General features: G+C 46.2%; 1 pseudogene; it reads left to right on the plus strand.

The window, feature by feature from the left end:
• Positions 1-3,165: 3,165 nt before the first annotated feature.
• Positions 3,166-4,949, plus strand: LOC112133805 (UMP-CMP kinase-like; annotated as a pseudogene).
• The last annotated feature ends 8,233 nt before the right edge of the window (positions 4,950-13,182 follow it).

Consider the following 13,182-nt stretch of genomic DNA (forward strand, 5'->3'; position numbering starts at 1 on the left):
AGAATTCCAGGCCGGGTGAGGTGGCTCACGCCTGTAATCCCAGCACTTTAGAAGGCCGATGCGGGTGGATCACGAGGTCAGGAAATCGAAACCATCCTGGTTAACACGGTGAAACCCCGTCTCTACTTAAAAATACAAAAAATTAGCCGGGCATGGTGGCAGGCACCTGTAGTCCCAGCTACTCCAGAGGCTGAGGCAGGAGAATGGCGTGAACCCAGGAGGCAGAGCTTACAGTGAGCCGAGATTGCACCACTGCACTCCAGCCTGGGAGACAGAGCAAGACTCCGTCTCAAAAAAAAAAAAAAAAAAAAAAGAAAAAATTCCATCATACGAATGTACCACGATTTATTTAACCAGTTGGCAGACCTTAAGTTATTTATACTCATTACAAATGATGCTGCAAGGAACTATATATTTATGCCTAGCTACTTTCTTGGCATATATGGGAATATTTCTGTAGGAAAAATTCCTAGAAGTGGAATTATTAGATCAAAGACTGTGTTAGTTATTGCCAAATTTCCCTCTTAAGAAGTTTCATCAATCTTTGCTCTTACCAATAATATTTTCCCACACCTTGACTGACCCACTGTATTACAAAACTGTAGCAGTCTTTTAGGAAGAAAATGATATATTTTTCTGACAGGTATAACATGATCTCAGTTTATATTTCTCTTATCACAACTTAGGTCAGAAGGCATGAGATTAGACAGAGTGAGACTTTTGTCTCAAAACACACACACGCACACACACACACACACACACACAAACCCCAAAAAACAGCGAATTACCTAAACAGACATTTCTCAAAAGAAAACATACAAATGGCCAAGAATTATATGAAAAAAATTCTCAACATCACTAATTATCAGGGAATTGCACATTTTGATAATAGGATGTGTATTATCAAAAAGACCAAAAATAAATGCTGACAAGGATGTGGAGGAAAAGGAACTCATATACACTATTGGTGGGAATGTACACTAGTACAGCCACTACGGAGAACAGTATGGAGGTATGTGAACCCCAAATATCTGAGACAGCTCTCAGTTTATTTAGAAAGCTTATTTTGCTAACGTTGAGGATGTGCACCTGTGACACAGCCTCAGGAGGTCCTGACCACATGTGCCCAAGGTGGTCAGAGCACAGCTTGGTTTTATACATTTTAGGGAGATATGAGACATCAATCAACATATGTAAGATGAACCTTGGTTCTGTCTGGAAAGGTGAGACAACTCGAAGTGGGGAGGGAGCTTCCAGCTCATAGGTAGACAAGACACAAATGATTGCAATTCTTTTGAGTTTCTGATTAGCCTCTCCAAAGGAGGCAATCAGATATACATTTATCTCAGTGAGCAGAGGGATGACTTTGAATAGAATGGGAGGCAGGTTTACTCTATGCAGTTCCCAGCTTGACTTTTCCCTTTAGCTTAGTGATTTGGGGGCAGCAAATTTATTTCACAGTTACCACAAAAAACTACAAGCAGAACTACCATATGATCCAGCAGTTTCACTCCTGAGCATTTATCCAAAGGAAAGGAAATCAGTATGGAAGAGACGTCTTCACTCTCGTTTATAGCAGCACTATTCACAATAGCCAAGATAATGAATCGACCTACATGTCCAACAGCAGATGAATGGGTAGAGAATATGTGGTATAGGGCCAGGTACAGTGGTTCATACCTGTAATCCCAGCTCTTTGGGAGGCAGAGGCAGGAAGATCCCTTGAAGCTAAGAGTTTGAGACCAGGCTAGGCGTGGCGGCTTATGCCTGCAATCCCAGTGATACAGCTCCCATGACTGGAGAAATACCAGGGTTCTTTGTCTCTCGCTGATTAGATAAACGACACGGGCACACGTGGAGTGGTTTTAAGGGGCGGAAAGTTTAATAGGCAAGAAAGAAGAAAACGGCTCCCCCGTACAGAGGGAGCGGGCTCCAAACGGACAAACCCCGTGTGCTGCGGAAAGTAGTCTTTATATTGGGAGGCTGGAGGAGGCAGTGTCTGATTTGCATAGGGCCCAGGGGATTGGTTTGACCAGGTGTGTCATTCACATAGCCTGCGAAAAACCTGGCCCTCCCACCTTAGTCTTTTAATATGCAAATGCAGGTCTCCTTGAGGTCCTGCATTCTTAGAGTCATCTGGAGGTGGTCACTACACCTGGCACGCTTTGGGACAAGAAGAGGGCGGGAATCGCCACGTTGGATGGACCTAGTTTCTAACAGCCTGTATTTGCATATCAAAGCTTGCCGGCCTGCTTTTCTGTTAGAAAAGAAATGTTGCGGCCGGGCCCGGTGGCTCACGCCTGTAATCCCAAAGCTTTGGGAGGCCAAGGCGGACGGGCGGATCACGAGGTCAGGAGTTTGAGACCAGCCTGGCCAACATGGTGAAACCCTGTCTCTACTTAAAATACAAAAAATTAGCCGGCCTGGTGGCAGGCGCCTGTAATCCCAGCTACACGGGAGGTTGAGGCAGGAGGGAGAATCGCTTGAACCCGGGATGTGGAGACGCGCCACTGCACTCCAGCCTGGGTGACTGAATGAGTCTCAAAAAAGCCCTGAAATGTTTGGGTGGGGGGTGCTTTTATTAAAAGAAAAAGCCTCGAACCTGGCTAACATGGTGAAACCCCGTGAACCCGGGAGGCGGAGCTTGCAGTGAGCCGAGATTGCGCCACTGCACTCCAACCTGGGCGAGAGTGAGACCCTGTCTCAAAAAACAAAAACAAAAACAAAACAAAACAAAAAAAAGAATAAGCCTTACTGCGGACTCCTTGCCCTTACTATCTGCCTAAAATAGTTTCTTAATAACTCCTATATTACCAGCGCTTTGCGAGGCCGAGGTAGGCGGATCACCTGAGGTCAGGAGTTTAAGACCAGCCTGGCCAACATGATGAAACTCCGTCTCTACTAAAAATACAAAAATTAGCCTGGCGTGGTGGCAGGCGCCTGTAATCCCAGCTACTCAGGAGGCTGGGGCAGGAGAATCTCTTGAACTCAGGAGGCAGAGGTTGCAGTGACCCGAAATCGCGCCACTGAACTCCAGCCTGGGCGACAGAGCCAGACTCTGTCTCAAATAAAAATAAAAGTTTAAGACCAGCCTGTGCAACATGTCCCATCTGTACAAAAAATAAAAAATAAAATAAAATAAATTTAAAAAATAAGAAGCTCCCTTCCGACCGCGGCGCAGATGCCCTGGCAGCCCGTGCCTTTCCCACACCGCCTCCCCGCCACACGCTGCACCTGCCCCTGTCAGCCCTCTGAGCTCCGAGGGGCGGTGCAGGCTGAGCCGCTGCCTGAGCCGCTGCTCCATGTCCTGGGCCTTAGCTTCCCGCTGCAGACCTGCCTGCCGATTCTTCGCGGCCCTCCCCGTCTCATGAAGCCGCTGGTCGTGTTTGTCCACGGCGGTCCCCGCGCGCTGGCATCTTTGAGAAAGATGGCTACACACACCTTTCTGCAGGAGAGTTGCTTCATGATGAAAGGAAGAGCCCAGATTCACAGTATGGTGAACTCACTGAAAATTACATTAAAGAAGGAAACATGGGACCAGTGGAGATAACCATCAGTTTATTAAAGAGGGAAATGGATCAGACAATGGCTGTCAATACTCAAAAGAGTACATTCTTGATCGATGGATGGGTTTCCAAGAAATCAAGACAACCTTCAAGGTTGGAACAATGGACTGGGCGCGGTGGCTCACGCCTGTAATCCCAGCACTTTGGGAGGCCAAGGCAGGTGGATCACCTAAGGTCAGGAGTTCACCACCAGCCTAGCCAACATGGTGAAACCCCGTCTCTACTAAGAATACAAAAAATTAGCCAGGCGTGGTGGGGCGTGCCTGTAATCCCAACTACTCGGGAGGCTGAGGCAGGAGAATCTCTTGAACCCGGGAGATGGTCGTTGCAGTGAGCCAAGATCATGCCACTGCACTCCAGCCTGGGTAACAAGAGCGAGGCTCCGTCTCAAAAAAAAAAAAAAAGAAAAGAAAAGAAAAAAGGTTGAATGGGAAGGCAGATAGATGTATCTTTCATTGTGTGTGTGCGTGTGTGTTTAACTGTAATAAGAAGATCTGTATTGAATGATGTCCTGAGAGAGGAAAGAGTAGTGGTTGGAGTGATGACAACAGAGAAAGCTTGGGAAAGAGAATTGAGACCCATCTTCAGTCAACAAAGCCAATTATTGACTTATATAAAGAAATGGGGAAAGTCAAGAAAATAAATGCTTCTCAATCTGTTGATTATCAAGTTTTTGAAGTTGTGAAGATTTTTGACAAGGAAAACTAATTCGAAACCTGAAAGCATCCTTGAAATCTTGCTTGAATATTGCTTTGATAGCTGCTATAGCGACCCCTTTTTAAGGCAATTTTAATCTTTCAAACTACATCTCAATTAGTGGCTGGAAAGTATAGGTAAGACAAATTAAATTTTTTATGTACTTTTTTTCATCACAGGAGAGAGTTAATTAAGAGACATAACTTCATCTTAGTTATGGTGCTCACTAAACAAAGAAGCATATCAAGCTAGTTTTTTTTTTAATTCAAAAAGACTATCCCTTTTATAGTTTGTGCCTTCTATGAGCAAAACTTTTTAGTATGCGTATATGTCCCTTTAATAATTACAACATGTTAGGATTTAGGGATACCCACTTCCTCCTTTTCTTGCAAGTTTTAAATTTCCAATCTTAAGTGAATTTGTGGACCAGATTTCAAAGGAACTTTTTGTGGAGTCAGTTATTGCACAATATGTTTAGTAAACAAACTCAAAGTGGATTCTTAGCAGTGTTTTAATACATATCAAATAACTAACCATTTCCTATAGAAAAGTAAGAAAACATAGGCTTTGTTTTACTACAACTTGTACCATGTTGTATGACAGGGCATATTCTTTGCTTCCAAGGTTTGGGTTGGAGGCACTAGGGGTTCAGAGCTGGGCAGAACTGTCAGCTTTATTCTGACATAATCTAAGGGTAGGGGGCAAGGATCACATCTAATGTTTGTGTTCCTCATGCTCTATTATATGGTGTTATTCATGATTCAACTGATCTTAACAAAATTCCTAGCAGTGGAACCTTGAGTGCATGTGACTAGATTTATGCTAAAATGATTCAGTTAGCATTTTAGTAACACTTCAAATGATTTTTTGTTTGTTTTCTAGACCAAATACAAGGTTAGGATTAATTAGAAGAAGGAATCTAGTTAAATTTCCCATTTGTATTTTATTTTCTTGAATACTTTTTTTTATAATTGTTTAGAAAAATTTAAAAATCATTGCACTTTGGTCAGAAAAATAATAAATATATCTTATAAATGTTTGATTCCTTTCCTTGCTATTTGTATTCAGTAAATTATTGTTTTGCCATCATGTTGAAGCACTGAAAGACGAATAATCTTTAAAAGGCTTAAAAAAAATAATAAAAAAAAGCCAGGTGTGGTGGCGTGCACTTATAGTCCTAGCCTTGGGAGGCTGAGGAAGGAGGATCACTTGAGCCCAGAAGGCCAAGGCTGCAGTAAGTTATGATCATGCCACTGCACTCCAGCCTGGGCAACAGTGAGACCCTGTCTCAAAAAGAAAAAAAAAGTGATTTGCAGCTGTAAAAACTGAAAAGATTTCAAATAGGAAGTAGAAAACTAACTTCACCCCCTCCAGGTAACCTGTGCCACCTCCAGGCACTTTTCCCTATAGTGGCTGCTGTAGCATGGCTTGTTCAGCTTTTCTTTCATCTCCTCCTGGTGTCCCTTCCTGCACGGCAGGGCAGGAAAGCTAAACACTAGAGCGATAGACCTAGGTGTGATTGCTGATCACATGCACTGCCTAAAGCCTAACCTTCATGGAGGTAAGGGAGGGCAGTGGCATTTGTGGGAGGCATACTTTCTTTGTTTTGTTTTGTTTTGTTTTGTTTGGCTAGGGAAGACACAGGCAATACTTTTTTTTTTTTCAATTTATTTTTTTTAGAGACAGGGTGTTGCCCAGGCTGGAATGTAGTGGTAGGATCATAGCTCACTGTAACCCCAAACTCCTAGGTTTAAGTGATCCTCCCACCTCAGCCTCCTGAGTAGCTGGGACTATAAGGTGCACACCACCACACCCAGCTAATGTTTTTTTGTTTTGTTTTGTTTTGTTTTGTTTTTGTAGAGACAAGGGTATCACTATGTTGCCCAGGCTGGTCTCAAACTCCTGGCCTCAAGCAACCCTCCTGCCTTGGCCTCCCAAAGTGCTAATATTACAGGCGTGAGCCACCACACCTGCCTACAGGCAACAGGTTTGCTGGAGTGCAGTGATGCAATCATAGCTCACTACAGCCTCAATCTCCCAGACTCAAACGATCTTCCCACCTCAACCTCCCAAGTAGCTGGGACTACAGGTGCACCACCATGCTGGACTAATTTTTAAAATTGTTTTTGTAGAGTCCAGGCCTTGCTATGTTGCCCAAGCTGGTCTTGAACTCCTGAGCTCAAGCGATCTTCCCACCTTGGCCTCCCAAAATGCTGGGATTACAGGTGTGAGCCACTGCACCTGGCAGGCAATAATCTTTTATGGCAGCTTCCTGAACCCGATATCATAGCTAATGTGTATGTTCCTGGGACTACAGCTGCAGTGACGACTACCTTACCTCCTCACCCGCCTGATGGTGGCAGGGGTAGCAGCTCCCCTGGTAGCTCAGTTCTGCAGGGTTGTTTTGTTTTGTTTTTCAAGTCATTCCTGGAGGCTCAGTCTGGTTTCCACTCTTCCAGTCATTTCAATGTCTTCATCAGCCTTCAATTATCTGTATTACATTCCTTTCTGCTTAAAATAAGTATGGTGATATCTGTTATCTGCGACTGAGCTCTGATGATAAGGTACCTGACATACGATAGGTATCACTAAATGTTTGTTGAATACATGAATGAATGATGAATGAATAGGTAAATGGAATGGAGACCACCAAGATGTATACAGTGAGTTGGACAGACGAACCTAGTGGACTCAACAGAATGGTAGAGCAATTGATGGATCGTAAGCGGACAATGAAACCAATTTGGTGCATCCTAACCAGCTTTTTTTTTTTTTTTTGAGACGGAATCTCACTCTGTCACCTAGGCTGGAGTGCAGTGGTGCGATCTCGGCCCACTGCAACCTCTGCCTCCTGGGTTCAAGTGATTCTCCTGCCTCAGCCTCCTGAGTAGCTGGGGTTACAGGCGCATGCCACCATGCCTGGCTAATTTTTGTATTTTTAGTAGAGACAGGGTTTCATCATGTTGGTCAGGGTGGTCTCAAACTCCTGAGCTCGTGATCCGCCTGCCTCAGCCTCCCAGAGTGTTGGGATTATAGGCATGAGCCACCACGCCCGGCCCCTAACCAGCACTTTTAAAAGATGAAATAGAAAAGAATAGAAAATCTCAGATAAGATCACATATGGTAAATGTATTGTTTTGTGAAACTTTAGTTCCATACACACATCTACACATTGTATATATGCATGAGCACACACATGTTTGCAGTGGTGATCACCAAACCAGCATAACACAGACACCAACTAATTGGAGCTACTAGTTGTCTGAATACCTGTGTAAAATGTACCTTTACCATGAGTTGTAGTCAAAAAAAGTGATTGAGATCCATTGCTCTATAGAATGTAGCTTAGGCTTCTTGGGGGTGGTGGGGGGAACAAGTTTCCAAGGACCCTTCCTTCAGTGTTACCCTTGGCTAAAGGATAATGTCCATGACTCCTTCCCGCCCCAGGGAGCTGTTCCTGAACCCACGTATGGTCTTTTTTTTTTTTTTTTTTTTTTTGAGATGGAGTCTCACTCTGTCGCCCAGGCTGGAGTGCAGCGGCGCAATCTCGGCTCACTGCAACCTCCGCCTCCCGGGTTCACGCCATTCTCCTGCCTCAGCCTCCCGAGTAGCTGGGACTATAAGCGCCCACCACCACGCCCAGCTAATTTTTTGTATTTTTAGTAGAGACGGGGTTTCACCGTGTTAGCCAGGATGGTCTCGATCTCCTGACCTCATCATCCGCCCACCTCGGCCTCCCAAAGTGCTGGGATTACAGGCGTGAGCCACTGCGCCCGGCCCAGGTATGGTCTTAAGCAGAGCAATCCTCCGTGTATGGCAACTTGGGATGTTATGGGCACCTATAATTCTGCCCACTCAGCATCCATGTCCTATTCCTCAGGAGACAGCAACCCCCTATCTCCCTGCCTTTGGGGAGCTGCCCTGTTCAGGTTCCATGAGGTTCTGGTCCCTAGTCCCCCTGGTCTTCTAGGAATTTCTAGATGGGTGCTAAATGGAGGTGCATAGAGCTGTGTACAGCTCCCTGCTGACCCGCACAGAGAGGCAGTCTCCCTCCCTGAGAGGAAATGAGGCTGCCTGAGGGCTGAAGCTGAAGAGAGAGACACCTGTCAGTGGTTCCTCTTTGGAGCCCTGAGGCCAGCCTGGCAGCTGACCCAATACTGTTTCTTTCGCTTTTTATTGTTAAAATTACATACTTTGGCTTGAATTCTTTCACTAGCAGCTACAGGAGTTGTGATTCCCTCATGGCTCCTTGAGGTAAGCAAGGGGCCCTCACTGCCAAGGCGACTAGGCACAAATGTGGCTCAGCCTCACCGAGTGGAAGAAGGAAGGGGCTCTAGTGCCAGCAAGTCTACACATGCACCCTACGCATAGGTGGTGTGGGCAGGATGGCAGCATAGGGCATTCCCCTGCTATGTCCCCTCTGGAGACCTCTCTGTGCATGAACCTTTTGCCTGAACACAGAGGTTGTAGGGAGCCCTCCTTGGCCCCTCTGAGGAAGGCCCCTGTCATAGGCTAAGCTGCTTGGAAAAGCTCAGTCCCCTCCGATGGGTGAAGGCAATGCGGCAGTACACCTGGCCACCAGACACCACCGCCCACTCTGTCCTTCAGGCCAAAGCCCTAGGATCAAAGGGCCAGCCCAGTCCAGGAGGAGGCGGCAGGTCAACTCCCTCCTCTCCCTCCAGGACTGTATTTCTCCCAAGCTGAGCTGATAGCCTCTCAGCAGGGCCAGTCTGTCCCGGGAAGAAATAAAATGAGAAGTGTGTGTTCTGAGCCCTGCCCCTGGTTCAGAGTATGTTATGTGGGTGGGGTGACTAGAAGCTGGGAAACAGCTGATTTCCCTTGGGCATGCTGGGCCTCTCCTTCTAGAGACCCTCCTGTCCTCGCAGACAGAGCAGGGCAACCCCACCCTCACCCTGCACCCCTGGCTCAATGGCTCAGGTCCCCCTGCTCTGACTCTAGCACTGCCACCACCAGCCCAGCTTTCCACCAAGGAGCCACCTCAATGGGGGCTATTCTCACAGACCCTCAAGTTCCCTGGCACGCTGACTGCCCCATCTCCAATCTGTATCCCCAACAAGCAGACACCATCTCCTTGCTGTTCTACCCACAGCTACTCACTGTCACTTCCAAACCTTTGCCCACCCTGTACCCCTGGTTGGAAACCCTTAGTCTCTCTGCTTGCTAAATCCCAGTCCCCCTTCAAGGCTTAGCAAAACAGCACGGCCCTCTCCTGCCAGGGTCCAGGACATACAAGCTTGAGGCCTCCACCTCCTCACCTCCAAACACTTCCCACTCTGGTCCTCTTCTCTAGGAAGGCTTTGCTGATCTATCTTCGCATTTCAAACTCTTAGGGCACCCACTCGTTCCTCACTCTCCCCAGATTACTTTTAGAGTTCCTTCAGGAAGGACTTGAGTAATGCGCAATTTTCATGAGGTCAGTTTTCCCCAGAATTTTATTTTGGATTTCAAAGACTGATAAGACTTCCAAAAAATTTTGAGGACTAACAGAATTTGTGCACATATATTTAATATATTGGCCAAAAGCCAGTTTCGGTGGCTCAAGCCTGTAATCCCAGCACTTTGGAAGGCTGGTGAATCATCTAAGGTCAGGGGTTCAAGACCAGCCTGGCCAACATGGTGAAACCCTGTTTCTACTAAAAAAAATACAAAAAAAATTATCCGGGCATGGTGGCGGGCGCCTGCAACGCCAGCTATTCGGGCGGCTGAGGCAGGAGAATTGCTTGAACCTGGGAGGCAGAGGTTGCAGTGAGCCAAGATGGCACCACTGCACTCCAGCCTGGGTGACAGCACAAGACTTGGTCTCAAAAAAAAAAAAAAAATATATATATATATATATATATATGCCAAAAAAGAACATGAACAATGAAACAAAACTACTACTGTATCGTGGCTATTATTGCTTTTTTAAAATATATTTTTAAATATTTTATTTATTTTTTTTACCTCCAAATACCATCACTATTTTATTTATTTTAATTATTATTACTTTTTTGAGACAATCTATCTCTGTCACCCAGATTGGAGTGCAGTGGCATGGCTCACTGCAGCCTCAACCTCCCAGGCTCGAGATCCTCTCACCTCAGCCTCCCACGTATTTGGGACCATAGGCAGATGCCACCATGCCCAGCTAATTCTTTTATTTTTTGTAGAGACAGAGGTCTCACTTTGTTGCCAGGTTGGTCTCAAACCCCTGATGGCCATTATTTCATAAAAGCACATTTTAACACCAAAGAAGTAGAAAAGACATAATTTCAGAATAAATAATTACTTTTTAAATTAAATACATTTCCCTGCCTGGGCAATATGTTGAGACGCTACCTCTACTAAAAATACAAAAATTAGCTGGGCGTGGTGGTGCGCGCCTGTATTCCCAGCTACTTGGAGGGGGGCTGAGGCAGGAGACTTGCTTGAACCCAGGAGGCGAAGGCTGCAGTGAGCCGAGATCGCACCACTGCACTACAGCCTGGGTGACACCTCAAAAAAAAATTTTTTTTAAGTAATAATAAATTGAATATATTTACCTTTAACAAAAACACTACTACATTATCCTTATTGTTTTCATTTTGCTGCAGACCAGTGAGAACATTGTCATGGAAACCACCACTTGGGCCACCAGAAAGATGCAGAAGAAAAGAAGTGAGACATTAGAGACTGTCAGAGGAGGGGAAGGTGAAGGGGCAGGAAATAGGGGGTAAGAAGTCCACCAGCAAGGTGCTCCCCTGCCCTGAACTGACCCCCTTCTGCTCACTGAAGTCTGAGGTGGCCAGTTTTGGGCCCTGGGCAGAGCTGTGGCCGTGCTCACAGGTCAGGCAGCTCAGTGATTCCCGGTGCTGGAGACCCTGGTGATCTTGTTCCTACTCCCCCACAATGCAGAGGTACCCTGGACACGTGCCTGTGACCAGTGCTGGCAGGCCATGGTACAGGACTTGGAGTCAGGAGCAGAGCTAGGCCTGGCTCTGCTATTCACCAGCTGAGTTACTGGGAGAAGTCCCTGCCCTCTCTGGGCCTCGGTTTCCTCAAGTGAAAATAAAGGTTCTGAACCAGTTGTTTTTGAGGAAACCGGAAGATCTCTGGCTTAAGAAAAAGATTTAAAAAAAGAAAAAAAAAGCCATGCACATAATATTTTGTACAGAATTCCAGGGGCTTCACCACCCCTCAGGGCCTTCAGTGGGTTCCCCAGGGGCTGCTAACCCTGACACACAGTTGCTGGCCCCTTGCCTTCAAATTTGCCACTTTCCTAAGCAGTCAACAATACTTCTCAAGTGTCTAACGGTCATGGGGGTACAGGCAAAGGAAGCCGGTGAAGCAGTACAAGGAAGTATCCGTCCCCAGGCCTCCTCTCCAGTTCACAAATGGTCTGCGTGGATGGGTCGCTAGTCAGCCAAGGTAGCAGAACACACATATGAAGAGAGCTCAGACCGCGACTGCTGGAGCCCCATTACTAGGCGCAAAGCCCTCTGGCCGCCCTCAGCAGTGTAGATCAGTGGTAAGAACTTGGACCCAGGAGCTAGAATGCCCTGGATTTATATCTGACTCTGCCATTTAATCTTGTTCCTTGGGCAAGTAACTTTATCTTGAGCCTTCAGTAGTCTGTAAAACAGGGCTAAGAGTTACACAGCAGAAATGATAGTAGATGCTAAATATTCCAAGACTCCTTTGAATTTCCCAGCCTCCCTTGCAGAAGGTTAGAAGGTTGGGATCATGTGACTAGTTCCAGCAGGTAGTTTGTGAGTGGAGAAGGCAGGCCTTCCATGGAGACCTTGGATGCTAGGTTTTTTGTTTGTTTGTTTGTTTGTTTGTTTGTTTTTGTGACAGGGTCTCACTCTGTTGCCCATGCTGGAGTGCAGTGGTGCGATCATAACTCACTGCAGCCTCAGCCTCCCGAGTAGCCAGGACTACATGCGTGTGCCACCATGTCTGGCTAATTTCTTAAATTTTTTTTGTAGTGATGAGGTCTCACTATATTGCCCAGGGCTGGCCTTGAACTCCTGAGCTCAAGAGATCCTCTCGGCCGGGCATGGTGACTCCCACTGGTAATCCCAGCACGCTGCGGAGGTTGCAGTGAGCCGAGATTGTGCCATTGCACTCCAGCCTGGGCAATAGCGTGAGACTCTGTCTGAAAAAAACAAAACAAAACAAAACAAAAAACAAAAGCAAAAACAAAACAACAACAGATCCTCTCACCTTGGCCTCCCGAAGTGCTATGAATACATGCATAAGCCACCATGCCCAGCCAGAGGCCAGTCTTATAGATGGCTACAGGATGGAAGAAGGGTCTCTTGCCCCAAATCAGACTTTACATAAAGCATTATTGTGCCAAGCCACGAAATTCCAGGAGTTCTGTTGTTACAGCCAGTGTTAATTACTCTGTGACAGCTAGTGTTAATACAGGGAGGGCTCACGGAAATAATGGATACAGGGCCCTCTGAGTGCGGTGGGGGCTGTTATTCCTGGCTGTTATTCTTGGCTGTTATTCCCCACCAAGACAGGATTCCTCAGTTCATTTCTTAAGCCAAACTTCAAAAGCAGAAGCAGGCTGGGAGTGGTGGCTCACGTCTGTAATCCCACCACTTTGGGAGGCCAAGGCAGGAGGATCTCTTGAGCCTATGAGTTCAAGACCAGCCTGGACAACATAAGGACAACCTGTCTCTATAACAAATATTAACAATACAAAATTAAAAAAAAAAGAAATTAAAAAAAAGCAGAAGCAGGCAGGTGGGGTGAGGTGGAAGCTTCATCCACAGGGTAAGTCCTGAGGAAGGCCTGCCTCCCCCGGTTCCAGGATTGCTCTGTGCAGCTCTCCCTTAACCCTCCTCCCTATTCTGAGTTTTCTTCTCTTCCCACTTCTCCATTTTGCCCCCACATCTTGACTTTCACACAATTCACAGACAAATCCTTA

The sequence above is a fragment of the Pongo abelii genome, chromosome 5 (assembly GCF_028885655.2).
Source record: "Pongo abelii isolate AG06213 chromosome 5, NHGRI_mPonAbe1-v2.0_pri, whole genome shotgun sequence".
Classification (NCBI taxonomy): Eukaryota; Metazoa; Chordata; class Mammalia; order Primates; family Hominidae; genus Pongo; species Pongo abelii.